This window comes from Simochromis diagramma, unplaced genomic scaffold, assembly GCF_900408965.1.
Source record: "Simochromis diagramma unplaced genomic scaffold, fSimDia1.1 OVJJ01000602.1, whole genome shotgun sequence".
Lineage (NCBI taxonomy): Eukaryota > Metazoa > Chordata > Actinopteri > Cichliformes > Cichlidae > Simochromis > Simochromis diagramma.
In genome coordinates this window covers 14,694,363-14,708,634 of record NW_024387040.1, presented here as the reverse complement: position 1 = coordinate 14,708,634, position 14,272 = coordinate 14,694,363, and the positions used below count along the sequence as shown (strand labels likewise).

Here is a 14,272-nt window from a genome sequence, read left to right as displayed (position 1 = left end):
ATTCATCCACCAATCCGTCCGTTCATCCACTCACCCATCCGTTCATCCATCCACCCATCCATTCATTCATCCATCTAGTACTGATTTTCTGGGTTGTGGTCATGACGGCAGTAGCTGGCAGAAAACTCCAGACCTCCCTCTCACCAACAGCCGCCTCCAGCTCGTCTACGGGAAAACCGTAATCTTTCTGGTTTGCCCTGGGTCTACCTCACAGCCTCTTCTTGCTACGATATGCCAGGGAATACACTGCTCATCCATCCATCACTACCCTATGACCACATAGATCGACCGGTAAATTGTCAGCAGCTCTCTTTACCACCGTTCCTGTAAACCATCCGTTTGTCAATCACCCACTCATGAACAAGACCCCGAGATACTTAAACTCCTCCACTTCTATTAGAACTACATTATCTACTACTGTATTCAGACAAGGTCATGTCTGTTTTATACAGTTATTATATACTACACTGGGCTACAATTAAAATTACAAAATACGCTTTAAATTTTGAACTGGGTCAAATTTTTCTGCACCCCCCCCCAAAAAAGAGAGAATACGTAGGACAAATTAGAGGATCTCATCCAGGCTGGTTTGTGACTGTTTCTCTTTGGTGTAAGCCACTGCAATGATGTCACAGTGTATAGGAGAAAGTGGTGCACTCAAACACAGGGAAATCTTTGTACATAATATTTACATATCACCTGACGTCTGCAGGCTAAAGGACTGTTCTCCTGGTTTCTCTTACCATGGAGGTGTTTCTTTAATACAAGCTACATGTTGTTGACCACTACAGCCACAGCTCCCTCTGTCAGCTGCAGGTCTTTCTGGAAACCAATTGTTTCCCCAGGTTGTCCACTGCCAAGCCCGAGAATTGGCTTTACAAAAGGAGCTCTATGAGGCTGAACCAATTTCATCAGAGGCACCTTGAAAGCATGTGTGCACAGGTAGCCTTTCACATGTTTGGCCTCAGGAGACACCACTGAAGGTCAAGCGTGTCAGCTGTGAATGTGCAATATGTGTGTTTGTGTGTGTCTGTGTGTTTTGTGTTTGACATTTGCCTTTTTTTTTTTTTTTAATAGTAGCTCACTCAGCTGCGGGGCTCTTGTGTGTTGCACTGCTTTAAAGAGAGGGGTGATCTACAGGAGAGAGTGGTGCTGGAGGTGGAGGTAATCAGGGGTTTGTCAGCGGTCGTATCTGTGTGATGTCTGTACAGGTCAAAGGTGCGTCATTCAGCTCATGTGGATGTAGATACAATGACACCAGCCTCTCTGCCTCTAGTGTTGTTCTCTGTCTTTCCCACTAACTACCCCCCACTCTCTGTTACATTGCAAAGGATTGTAATACAAGATGGATTAACCTCCCGTTAGGCCAGAATACAACAAGCAGCTGAGACTATTAGAGAATTTTTTTTACTGCAGTAGAGACTTTCATTATTTCCTTTTATCTCCTGAACAGTCATTCGCTTAAGAGTCCACATCTGAGTGTCTCCTATAATGGATGAAATTGCCATTTATTAAACGTGCCACAGTGCTTCGTCTGTCAGCTCCTAAAAACAATACAGTCATCAATCTCAGACGTGCTCTTGGCAGAAGTTTGGTCCATTTTCAGCATCCTCTCTTACCATACGATGATACTTGAACTTTGCTGATATTTGAAAGATTAGCATCTTTCCTGTGCTAATATTTCATAGACTGGTACATGTGTAGTGCTTTCCCACAATATCAGATTACTTAAAGTGCTTTTAACCAACTATTTATACACTCACACTCTGATTCATCAGGGGACAGTTCAGGGTTCAGAATCTTCCCCCAAGGATACTTAAACATACAGCAGTGCTCTGTGTTTGCAACATCATGACATATAATCTTTAGCTAGTTAGCTAACTGTTGTTGTTAGAAGAGTCTTTGTATTACTGCTGTATTTTTTTTTTTCAGCTCCATTCTGAAGCTTGCATTTGCACTAAATTATGTTTACACACCTCTGCCAACTGTATCCTGACAATCAGTCATTAGTCACTCTGACATGTTTCTTTCTGGTAGTTATTGTGCAAATTAAGTGGTACTTAAATGAATCACAGGCAGCCACAGACCTGATCTGATCTAAAACACGTTCTTTAAGACGTTTAACACCAAGAAATGGTCAAAATCTCCCCTTTTGATTACTGGCATGAATTTAAAAAAACAAAACAACGCAGCCTTTGTTGGGTCCGTCCATGCCTTGTGCCAGAGTGCAGGATTAAACCACGACTTCAGATGACCTCGACATGCTCACAGATCAACACCACGATTCCCCGACATGCTCGAGTGTAACGAGCAACACCTGACACCACGACAACAACACACCGTCAGGCTTTAATCCTGTCAAATTGCCACCACTGGTCTGTTTTCTAAAGCCCTTTATCTGCCTCGCCTGCCCATTCACTAACATGCATAAGCTCCCGGACTCACTGTGCATCCTATATCCTCCCCACCAGGGCCCATTATCTTAAGTGAGTGCTGATAGGATGCGAGGGGTAATCCAAATGAGCAAAAGTGTGTTTGAGATCTGACTCGTAATCTAGCTTGTATAAAAATTGCGTAAGTGATATGTTCTAAATTTCCCTCTATGTGTTAGTATAAACCAAACCTGTATATGTGAGAGCTGCGGGGCTTTGATGTTGCTACTCAGCTGTCCGACACATCAACTCCATGCTCTTTTTAAACACAGCAAACACAGCGAGCTTGCCAGTGAGGGATAAGGCATATAGGAATATCAAAGCCTTTTTATTTGGCAACATCTGGGGACATTTTCTGGAGGCTGACTGCAACAGAAACTAATGAAATCTGCCCTTAAAGTGGGAATTATACACGTCAAGGTTCCTCTGGAGAGGAGTCTCTTTAGCGCTGGCAAGCTGTTTTACAGTCCCCATACTGAGGACTGCTTCTTATTTCAAAACCAGCCCCGTGTTTTCACTTCTACAGAAAAAGGAGAGGCTTCGAGGCTGAGCCGTTTTTTTTCTTTTCATTTCGTTTTCTTGATGTGTGTTGATGTGCAAATAGTTGTCAAAGCCGCAGTTCCCTGTCTGAGGTCGGAAACACCAAGACTATATATTTCCTTTCCGGTTGGCACAGGTTGCTGATTTAATGGGATCATAACAGATTCTCAAGTCTTGTTATCTCGGCCAGACATGTTCTAATATTTCATATATGTAAAGGTAATAACCTTGCATTCATTTCGCAGCTCGCTTCTATAGAAATGTGATACAATGTATGCCTTAGTCTATCAAATAAACTGCGAGGGTGCCAGAGTTCATCCCTGACAGTATCTGATAGTGTTTTTTCTTTTAGATACTTCTTCTTATCAGTTGCACCAAAAACACGATTCAGGACTTTCTGTGCAGGCTTCACAGCAACATCAAGGATCACTTGATGCTGCTGGAAAGTAGATGAGTGGAAAGAACAGCTTTCAGTTCTTCCCACTCATTGAGATCAGCTGCAATCTTGTCATGGTCTCAGGGATTGTGAATATTTTTTTTTTTCTTTGCTTCCCTTTGCCTTTTCTATGTCTGTGCCTTTGCCTTTCTCTTTACGCAGTTACTTTTCTGTCTGTCTCTTTTACTTCCTGTCTCTGTCTTCCCTCTGGTTAACTGTTCTCACGTGCTGTTATTTCTTTCCTTGCACTGGTATCTGTCTTGTTCTCTAATTAGTGCACTTTATAAACACAGTAACTGTCCACTTTGTTTGTTACACCTTGGTAGTACCAATTATGATCTCTTTTTGCTTTCTTAATTCTTCATTGCATAGATTCAACAGGCTGTTGTATGTATTCCTCCAAGATTTTGGTCCATATTGACATGATACTCTCACAGATTTGCAGATTTATTAGCTGCACATCTGTGATGAAAATATCTCATTCCACCACATCTCAAAGGTGCTACATTGGATTGTGATTATGGAGGCCATTTGTGTATGTTGAATTCTTTGTAATGTTCTAGAAACCAGCTGCATGACACGGTGTGTTATCCTGCTATGAGCAGCTATCAGCTGAAAGATGCTCAGTTGGTACCTGGGGACCTAAAGTGTCAAGAAAACACACTGCTGCTCCACCAACACCAGCCTGAAGTGTTGATACAAGGCGGAATGGATCTATACTTCCATGTTGTTTATCCTAAAAATGACCCTACCATCCAGGTGTTGCAGCAAAAATCGAGATTCATCAGACTATGCAATATTTGTCTAGTCTTCTGCTGTCCAGTTTTGAATTGTAGCCTCTGTGTCCTGTTCTTCCCAAGAGGAGAGGCACCCAACAGGAAACAGACTGTGGTCCTCTAGTGTAATAGCAAAAGAGGACCACATTGTGCTAAAACTGTGCTTCAACGTTTGACATGTTGTGCATTCAGAGATGCTCTTCTGCATACCTTTGTTCAAATTAATGGTTATTTAAGTTACTGTTGCAGTCCTGTTAGTTTGACCCAGTCTGGTCACTTCCCTTTGACATCTGGCATCAACAGGGTGTTTGCACCCTTTTTGTTTCTCGTACCTCAGATGGATTCTCATCTTTTGTTATGTCGTCTGCCGGTGTCTTATATTTGAGTCCTTTCTCTTAGTACAATGATATATTTACAATCAGATGTCTTAGGTTGGAGCCATTACTTCCAGTAACAGTACTTTGTAAAGATATATGCACTGATCATTTTCTCTTATTCTGAATGGCCATAAAATCTAAACTAACTAAACAGCCCCCAACAAAGCTGTTAGAGGACAAAGGGAAATCAGGGCTGCAAGGAAGATGAATTTAGAGAAATCAAAACAAGTTTTGGTGAATTAAACAGTACAAATGTGTAAAATTGACTTTTTATTAATAAAAATGAGTCTAAAAGGCCATAATGTCACCTTTTCCTAACAGAACTGAATGTTACCATTGATTAAAGGTGACACAGTATCTTTCCATTTATTTGTTGATAAGGCTCGTTAAAGAGATTAAGAGGTTACTGTATCGGTTTGCACTGCGTCCTGATGGATTTATTAGTAGTTGTCCTGACCTGTGACTCAGGAGCTACCTGCCAATCAGGGTATTGACTCGCTTTGTGTTTTCACCAGCTGAAGGTGTCCACGCTGACATCGGCCTCTGTGGAATATTTCTATCCTAGGCTGAGTGCCAAAGATGTCCTCAGCCTCAACACAGTCTGTCTCACTAAAAGAGATGAACGGGGAGGGAGAGTGGCAACATCCCGGCCATTCCTCAAAGTCTAAACTGTGTTAGCAGGTGGCACAGCAGGCGGCGAATTTATGAAATACTGTTTAACTTGCTTTTCCCATTTTTATCTATAAACTGGCCACATAGTCCTTCAAAACAATAGCCTTTACTTTCCCTAATGTAGAATGTGTTTGAGGAGTTTTGTTTCATTTGCAGTTTTACAACACAGGCAGCTTTCCTTTGTCCTTCCAGAGACACCACAGCTGCTACTTAAAGATTTCTGCTCTCTGTTCTGGTGTTTCTTCTTTTCCTTGTTTTTAAGATTTCAATTTTCACTTGAAACAGAAGGATTAAATAGTCTTAATTGGTTTATACTCAAAGGATTTAGGATTATAATATAGAGTTATGTCATCTTGCCTGAAAGTCAATGTTATTGGGGGTGAAAACAGAGCTTTCTGAGACTGGTGCTTATTGAAAAATATCTTCAAGCACACAGAAACAAAAAGACAGGTTTACCCTGACATATCTGGAGCCTACTTGCTATGAAGAACAATTTTGAGTCGTGATTAAGGTTCAGAATGTGGAACGAAGGCCTTTGGTTCTTCTTTGATAAGATTTTCTCTTGAGGTAGGTGATGCCAGTGCACATCATTTGAGGTTGGAGTCTTAAGATAAGATAAGAGTTGTTGGGCTGTCAGTTTAAGAGCTTTGATAAGCCAGTTATGTTATGTGTGCTACCAAAAGTGACATTGTTGCTCACAGTGTCTAACTTTGCATTTTATAATCTGAGTTTATTCACTTTCTGGCTGAAAGTATGGGAGACTAGAGCACACCAAACTAATGCCTTAGTCATACAGGCCTAGGCAGTGACCCCCTGGCAACCTCTGGGGGGCGAGGAAAAAATGTGCATTCCCATTTCCAACCATTTTTCAAGTGGTTGCTGACCTTGGCGCAGTTGCTTTAGACAGTTTCACTTAGGCTTGGTTGTCAATAGTTTGCATGGTACACACTGATTTGTCTGCAAACACTCACAAGCTACCCACTGTTTCCAGTTTCTGGTTTGGATTGCACTTTTCAGATTCACTCCAGCCCGTTAGCCTTCAAAGTAAAAGCTTTGCCTTATTGTGGTAACTAACCCCTTTCATAAGGTGTAAACTATATAAAGCAAACTTGCAAAAGGAATCAAACCATTCCAAGAGACTTCCTCAAAACTTTCTCAAAAAGATGGAAAAATAAAAGGAACTTAAGGAAACAATAAAAAGATGCAAAACAAGAACATGTTACAAAAAAAAAATCATGAATCACTGACTATAAAGATGCAATCCAGCCCTGAAGAGATGCAGAACAACCACAAAGATGCAAAACAAAAATAATGAGATACAAAAAGACCTCACTTGAAGACTGACTAGAAAGAGATTAAAAAAAGAAAGACTAAGAGATCATAATTAGAAACAAAATGGCCAGTGGAAGAGCGGGGGGTCCTTTACATATCAGTACTCATGGTTCGCTCATATCAGTAGATAGGATTTTGCAGTACCTTAAAACACTGGAATTAAAGGTGATATTTACCACCATCCTCTCAGCACTTTACAGCTGGATTCAGAGCACAGTTTCCTGTTGTTATTTCCCTCCATCCCACTCGACACATGCTGAATTTTACTGAGGGGAGAGCGAGAGAGGAAAGTGAGCCGAACTGGAAATCGCATTACACGTTTCCGCAAGGACTTGGAGGGAAAACAACCTGTTGTTGTTGCCAATGCCAGACAGAAAAACCCTCGAGCAAGTGTCAAAGTGGCACACGCTTCTTTTTCATCCTGTGTCAGAAAATATTCCAACTTGTTCACACGTGTAACCCCAACCTGACAGCTTTTTCAGAAGTAAGATTGGCAGGAAGTTATTTTTTTTTTATGAAATGTGTATAAATGTTGTGTTGAAAGTAAAAGCATGAAAAGACAAAAACTGGGATGTTTTCCACATTTTCCCAAACCATCAGATATACTTTAATGCCTGTTTACAATATGGATTGCTGAGCTGTCATTGGTAAAGGACGCAGTTCATTTCTGACATCTGTCTTTGGACCAATTGCTTGGCAACAGCACATACTCCATCATCCTACGACTTCGTCATCTCAGGCCACTCAATCCTCCTCGAGGCTTTTCATGTTATTCACAACGATGTTCCTGTGTTTCATTGGCATGTTGAACCTTGATTTCATTGAATGGAAACTGGCTATTATGCATTTGCTTTAATGGCGGTTTGACACGATCGCAGCTAATGGGACGGGCGTTACTCTGAAAAGGAAAATAATCCACCATTTAAATACAGCTTATTATAGGGAGGAAATTAATGCATGAAGGTTGAACTTGCTGTTGGATAACACAGGATCTGTGGAGTGCCTCTTAGTAAAGAGTCGGGGACATTACACAGCAGATAATGGCATGTCTGAGTGCTAATAATGAATGTAAAGATGAGTTTCACAAGTAGACAATTTCTTATCCGACACCTGTGATCTAATATATTTTTCTTATTTTACTGGAAAGATGAGATTTGTGTTTGAAACATGATTTTGTTTTTATTTTAATAATAATTAATGCTAAGCTGTACCCATCCATGATTATTGTGGATTGCTCCCTTTTTCAAAAAAAAAAAGTTTAAATGTCTCTAGATCTTGATCAAGAGTGATTGGATAGCAAATCCATATTCAAACACTCAGCAGTGGTCATGAGCTTTAGTTAGAGACCAAAACAATAAAGTTTGTGTTTAGTGTGGCTGGGTTCAGCCCAGATTGAGGAGTTTGTGGTCTAGATTTGGTGATCTGGACATCTGAGCATGTCAGGGGGGGAGGGGACACCAGGGTTGGAACCAGTGATGTTATTAAGCCATAAATAGACATAAGTTATTTTTGGCAGCTCTTCAGCGATCAGAGGCCGATCCCCTCGAACTGTAGGTGTGCCTGACCTGAGATTCTTTAGCAAAATATGAAAGAAGTGGATCATCAGTTCACTCCTCTTTTGAGGCTTTAACCCCTCAACTTCCTCAGGCCTCCATAGAGGCAGCTCTTCAATCGGGGCCAGTACTGACAGTTTGTCTTTTGTCCTTTTCTCCTAACAGCGATCCTTTTGGCCCTGATTCATTTGTGATTTGGGCACCACGACTGATCGGAATAAGTTGGAATCCGCTTCTGTCTGGGTGAGTTTGTACTGCCCGTCGAGAGACCCCAAAGACACTAGTTAGACTCTGGTTTGCCTTTATTTTCTCCGCATTAGGTCATGTCAGACATAAGTTACATACTTGAAATCACTAATTTTATGCTCTGCTCTTTACTATATTTAGTCTTTTGTTTATCTTTCATTCTCTTTTAGAATAAAAGACAGAAGGAACAACATGACAATCCTGCCCCTTTTAGAAATGATAGCTGATGTGTATGAGAGTGAATTTGACATTTCAGACATTGCAAATACAGACTATATTTGACCTGACCATAAAACTTGCTGTCCTACAGAAATTGTGTAGTATTTAGAAGGAAGTGCTGCATTTAATGAGAACAAGCATTAAAGTCAAACTATAGTTCATGAATTAAAGGTTATGGAGGGCATAACAACGCCGTACTTACCGGCTTTAAGAAGCTTGTACCTCTAAGCACTAATTGCTGAACTATGGTTACCTGTAGTTTGTCATGTTTGTCTGTAAAATCTCATTAACTACCAGCTGAGTCACTTCCATTCAAGCTACAACTACATTTGCAACAATATGCTAGCAACCAACGCAATCACAGGGAGGCTTTTGAAAACCAGTTTGGGAATATAAATGTTTCTCTTGTGATATTTGGTTGCCACAGGATCACGGACTGGTCTGGTGTGGCTCAGTTTTAGCAAACACTCAGAACCAGTCAGGTGAATTTTTCCCCTCACAACCAGTGGCTAACTGCTGGTTGAGGATTAATCTCTGGGCCTTTATTCTCTTCTCACATGACCAAAGGTAATTTCATTTGGTTAGTGGTCACATGTCTGCAAAATACTTTTACCACTATTTTTTGTTTTTGCCACATATTTCTCCCATAGATTTCAATTTAGTGTCTTTCTCTAATCAGAATCATAAGAAACCTGTCTAAACTCTGCTGGAGTCATTATTCTACCGAATGAAAATTTCCATTTCCTTCATACTGATAAGGTAAACTTTGTTTATTGCAGCAATTACTGCTGAGTAAAACAAAAAGCAAATATTTGTTTACGTTCTGTGAAATAATTAAGTTGTCACAAAGCATTAAATTACACTGAAATACGCAGAATTAATCCTCAGGCCTTCTTCTGGTTTTCTTGTGCGTGTGGGAGTAGACGACGTTTGTTTGGGTTCGCCCATAATTAACGTGTCAAAGCGCCAGCGACGATATAGAGGTGTTAATGGTGACAAGGTGACATGTAAAGGTTTGAGGGCAGCTCTAAAAATATGCCGCTGTCACCTCATCAGTTCTCCCACCGCCGGTCGTTTCCCCGACGCCCTCGGAGCGAGTCTTTGACAAAACATCCACGATATGACAACCCGTGTCTCCTAACAACGTGCCACGGTTTCCAAACGCGCTTCAAACTGACTGACAGACTCTTGAAAGCGTTAGCTGGCAGCGCTGCCGTCGATGGATGTGCGAGCCAAGGTGCAGGTTGAAGAGGAGGCGATACGTGTGATGACTCTCTAATCGACTGGTTCTTTTTTTCTTCTTCTTTTTTTTTTCCCTGAATGTTTTCCTGCCGAGCTTCTAAAAGACACTCAAGCTTGGAGTTTTTAGAGCTTGTGCTGTGAAAATGCTGCAAATGGACGCACACACACATGAACACCAACACGCACACAAATTCCTGCTGTGCTGCTTCCTGATGTGCGAATGAGCTCATACTGAGGGATCGGGGTCGAGGTGCATTATCTCAGGTACCAGAGTCTTATTTACCACTTCCTGTCAGGCTTAAAACCCACAAATCAGGGCACAAACACACAGAGACAGAGAAAAGCTCTTCTTCATACACCTGTGATTATGGTTTCTGGTTTTTTTTTTTTTTTTTTTTTGGTTCTCTCAAATGTCTTCTCACAGCCTCACGGCCTGTCCTTAAATGCCATCACCTCGCCTGTGAACTCCGTTATTTAATAAGTGAATTGAAGTGTTTCATTCTGCAGCGAGATGTGCTCCATTTGAAGACCTGATGGTACAAAATGATTTCTGCCATGAGAGGAAAAAAGCACATTATGAGCTATGAGTCATCTGGAGACTGCATTAACCTCTGAAAGTTTTTCTTTGTTTTTGAAATATTATTCAAACTTTTTTTTTTTTCTTCCAGGAAACAACATAAAATAATAACAGTGCCATTGTCTCACAGTTGATAATTTGTGTGATCCTCATTTACATAATTTCTGTAAGCAGATTAGCTTAATTAAAACTGTCAGTGCTGTTTTGAAGTTTAGCCAGAGCTGCTGCGCTTGCCTTTATCTCCAAGCTCCTGGATCTTTATTTGAATCTGCAGATGTAGATCGAGCCTCCGGCTGCTGTAGTCGCAGCGATGACCTTTTTCTGCTTTAAAAATTGCATGTTTTCTCAGGATAGAGATGCCTCTCATCAAAGAGCAGAGAGGAACATTGATTAGTTTTCCAGAGGGAGTTTTTTGGACTTACTGTGACCTCTGTGAAAGCTGAAGGGATGCATCATGCTGTAGTCATAGGCAGTTTAAAGGATGGATGAAGCTTCATGGGCTGAAACGTGAAGCCAATCCTGAAAGCGACTTAAACTGGGCTTCTTTTTAATGGCCGGCAGCAGTTGTGTCCTCTGCTCAATCGATCTGTTATTTCACTAAAAAGATTTTTGAGGCTTTTACAAGGTCAGTGTGCAAGTTTATAGTCTCATACATTAAAACGTGATGTACATATTGTGTTGTTGTAGTCAGAAAAGTTAATAAACCAGGGAAAGCATCCAGTTTCATGTTGTTGACTGCAAAGATTGTCAACTCAAGTCTTCATAACCAGTCTGTGGCTTCAGTAGAAGTGTGCTTTCTGGTCTTATATTTATTGGAGAAAGCGATACATTTAAAGTTTCAGTTTTAAGTGTATAAGGTTGAATTATCCATCTGTAATATAATGGACTCTGTAAGTCACTGTAAATCATCCTGGGATGAATTGTTGTTATGCTTTATAATTAAACTACAGTTGAAACTGAAATGCAGCTGACATTAGTTTTGTCTAAATTCTAACTGGCTTTTATAGCTGATTTTAAGTTCAGACTTTGTTTTTGTACCTGGAGAGAGGTACTGGATGAAGTCAGTTCTCACCAGGTAACCTCCCAGCATTGCGGGAGTTGATGTGACGGACAGTGCTGCACAGGCAGACCTGTGCTGGTGGAGGGAATCCATCCAGCAGCTCTGCCAGCTCTGACTCTCTCTGGCTTCTCAAGCTGGAAATTGCCACAATGTATCCTGCAGTGGTCGGCTGCACAGGCCTCTTTCAGACGCTCCATCTGCTCTGCTGACACGCATATACACAGTGCAACACTATCACATTATGTGTGATGCACAGAAAGAAACGCGCAGATACAACAGTGTCAGCTAATGTGTGCATGTAATATATGCTTAAATATGCAGAGAAAAACGGTACGATTACTAATGTGGACTCAGGTTTGGTTAAGCTGCTGTTGTAAAGAAGCATTAGGGAAGCAGTAGTTTGCACTTTGATCACAGCGAGAAGCTTAGAAACAAACTCAGCTTGGAGTCGTTCTTCCCAATTCTGGGGCAGAAATTCTTCTGTCTTCAGTAACTCGTTATCTTTGGTTCACCTTACCCTTTCTGAGTCAAGCACACAGCATCTCTACTTTCTTTTACTGTATCTGTCTTTACTGTTTAAAGCAGCACAGTAACCCAGCAGCTAGCTGGCATTACCCATCATGCCTTGTGACAGTGTGTTTGGTCTGTTCAATAGGCTTAGCTGCAGATTTGTAATTCTTATTTTGCATGAATGTTTATGATTTATATCATTTAGTGTAACAAGAACAAAAAATGTTCTTTTCGGTGATACTAGTGACCAATAATAAAATGTGCCCGTGACATTTTAAAAGCCACAGTTTATATCTTTTTTGTTCACCAGTACTCCAAAACCTAAAATCCCACAAGTACTGATTCCAATTTTCAAGAGTAAGGGTGATGCAGAGCTGTAGCTACTACAGAGCAATAAAGCTGATGAGCCATGCCATGAAGCTATGGGAAAGAGTTGTTGAAGCCAAGTTAAGGGGAGAGGTGATGATCAGCGAGCAGCACTACTGATGCAATGTTTCCTTTGAGGGTGTTGATGGAGAAGTGTAGAGAGGTCAGAAGGAGTTTCATGGTGTTATTGTGGCTTTAGAGAAAGCATATGATAAACTACCAAGAGAGGAACTGTGGTACACCATAACGAAGCCAGGAGAGGCAGAGAGGGTGGTGCAGGACGTGCATGAGGACAGCGAGACAGTTGTGATGTTTGTGATAGGAGTGACAGATGGGCTCAAGGTAGGGGTGGGATTACATCACAGATCTGAGCACTTTTTTGTTTGCAGTGGTGGTGGACAGACTGCTAGATGAGGCTGGCTGGGAGTCTCCGTGGACTATGATGTTTACAGATGATATTGATCTGTAGTAAGGGTGGGGAGCAGGTGGAAGAGAGCCTGGAGAGGTGGAGGTATGTTGTAGAAAAAAAAGGATTGAGTGTCAGTAGAAGCTTGAAAGAATACATGTGTATGAATGAGAGGGAGACGGATATAAGAAGCAAATAGAGTAAAGTGGATAAAATTTGCATACAAGAAACAGTGGAGAAGAGAGGCAAAGAACAGAGTGCCGGCAGGGTGGAGTGGGTGGAGATGAAAGAATGAGAGAATGAAAGGGAACATTTACAAGATAATACCAGGACTTACTTGCAGGACTTATCTAAGATTCGGAGACTGTAGCATGGACAAGACAGGAGGCCAAACTGAAGATGATAAGATTTTTATTGTGATTTCCATTGAGTGGAATGGACAGGATAAACAAGAAGCACATCAGCTCAGGTTAAGCAGGTTAGAGAGGAAAGAGTTTGGACAAGTGCACAAGAGGGATAGTGGATGCATTGAACAAAGGATGTTGAAAATAGAGGTTCCTGGCAGGAGTAAAGGTGGAAGACCACAGAAAAGGTTTATGGATGTAGTGAAGGAGGACATGCAGACAGTTGTTAGGACAGGTGAGACGGAGGCAGATGTGGTGACCGCTAAAAGGAATAGCCAAAAGAAGATGAATGAAATTATACCACACAGGACTGTACAGAACATCACAACTTTTTAGGTGTGTCCCCCTTAACACTTGAACCTCTGCACTGTGCCCATTATGCACAGTGGGCCTCCATGCCCACTAAAATCAAAAACTGGTCCTCATTCTGTACTCTACTCTTGAGCCCACAGTCACATATGTACTGTAAAATGTAACGTCTCAAGGACAGCCTGTTCTTTGCCCTTCTCGCCTGTGCAGTTAACATGAAATGTGTATGAAAAATGGGCAGTTTAACGAAATTGATGAGTTTTGGATTAAAACACACGCACATACGCGCGCACACACACAGCTGCTTGAGCCTTAACCCCAGCAGCTCCTGCTTGACCACTTCACCTTCAGTTAAATGTACTCTGGAGGAGAAGTGTTGAGACCCATCCAGACTCGTGATGTGTGGGAGAGAAAATCGACACAGCAGCTTTATGCAAACGCTGCCTCAGCACAATGCCTGCAGTCCTGACACACAGCAGAGGAGAGCACGTTTGATTTGGCATGTTTATTCGCACTGTAACATTTATGTTGTTGCAAAGAGCCTGCAGCTGAAAACATGAATGTTGATGGAAAGATTAAAAAAATTGGAATACATTAGTGACGATTAGCTGCAGTAAAACCAACACTTTATCCCCATTTGTCTGTCATGTCACGGAATACATTAAAGCGGTGATGTTGGCACTCTGCAGCTATGCTGGTCAGTTTGTTTGACACTGAAGGCGACACAGGTGGAAAAAAGCAAAGTGGGGTGGAGGTGAGCGATGAGTTCCAGCAGCGAGCTACATCGGCGTCTGTTTGTGTGTTTATTAAAAGCA

At 41.4% G+C, this 14,272-nt stretch overlaps 1 protein-coding gene across 7 annotated transcripts in view; it reads left to right on the top strand.

The window, feature by feature from the left end:
* Nucleotides 1-14,272, top strand: part of rnf152 (ring finger protein 152) — a 59,464-nt gene that overhangs the window by 30,121 nt on the left and 15,071 nt on the right. For 3 of the 7 annotated variants that reach the window (XM_040043635.1, XM_040043636.1, XM_040043637.1), the window contains one exon: nt 8,284-8,361. The exons of 2 other annotated variants lie outside the window; for them this stretch is intronic. The gene's annotated coding sequence lies outside the window, so the exon portion shown is untranslated. Of the gene's footprint in view, nt 1-62; nt 8,362-8,534; nt 10,090-14,272 lie in introns of those variants that run through there. 2 more of the 7 variants (XM_040043638.1, XM_040043642.1) reach the window with 2 other exon arrangements.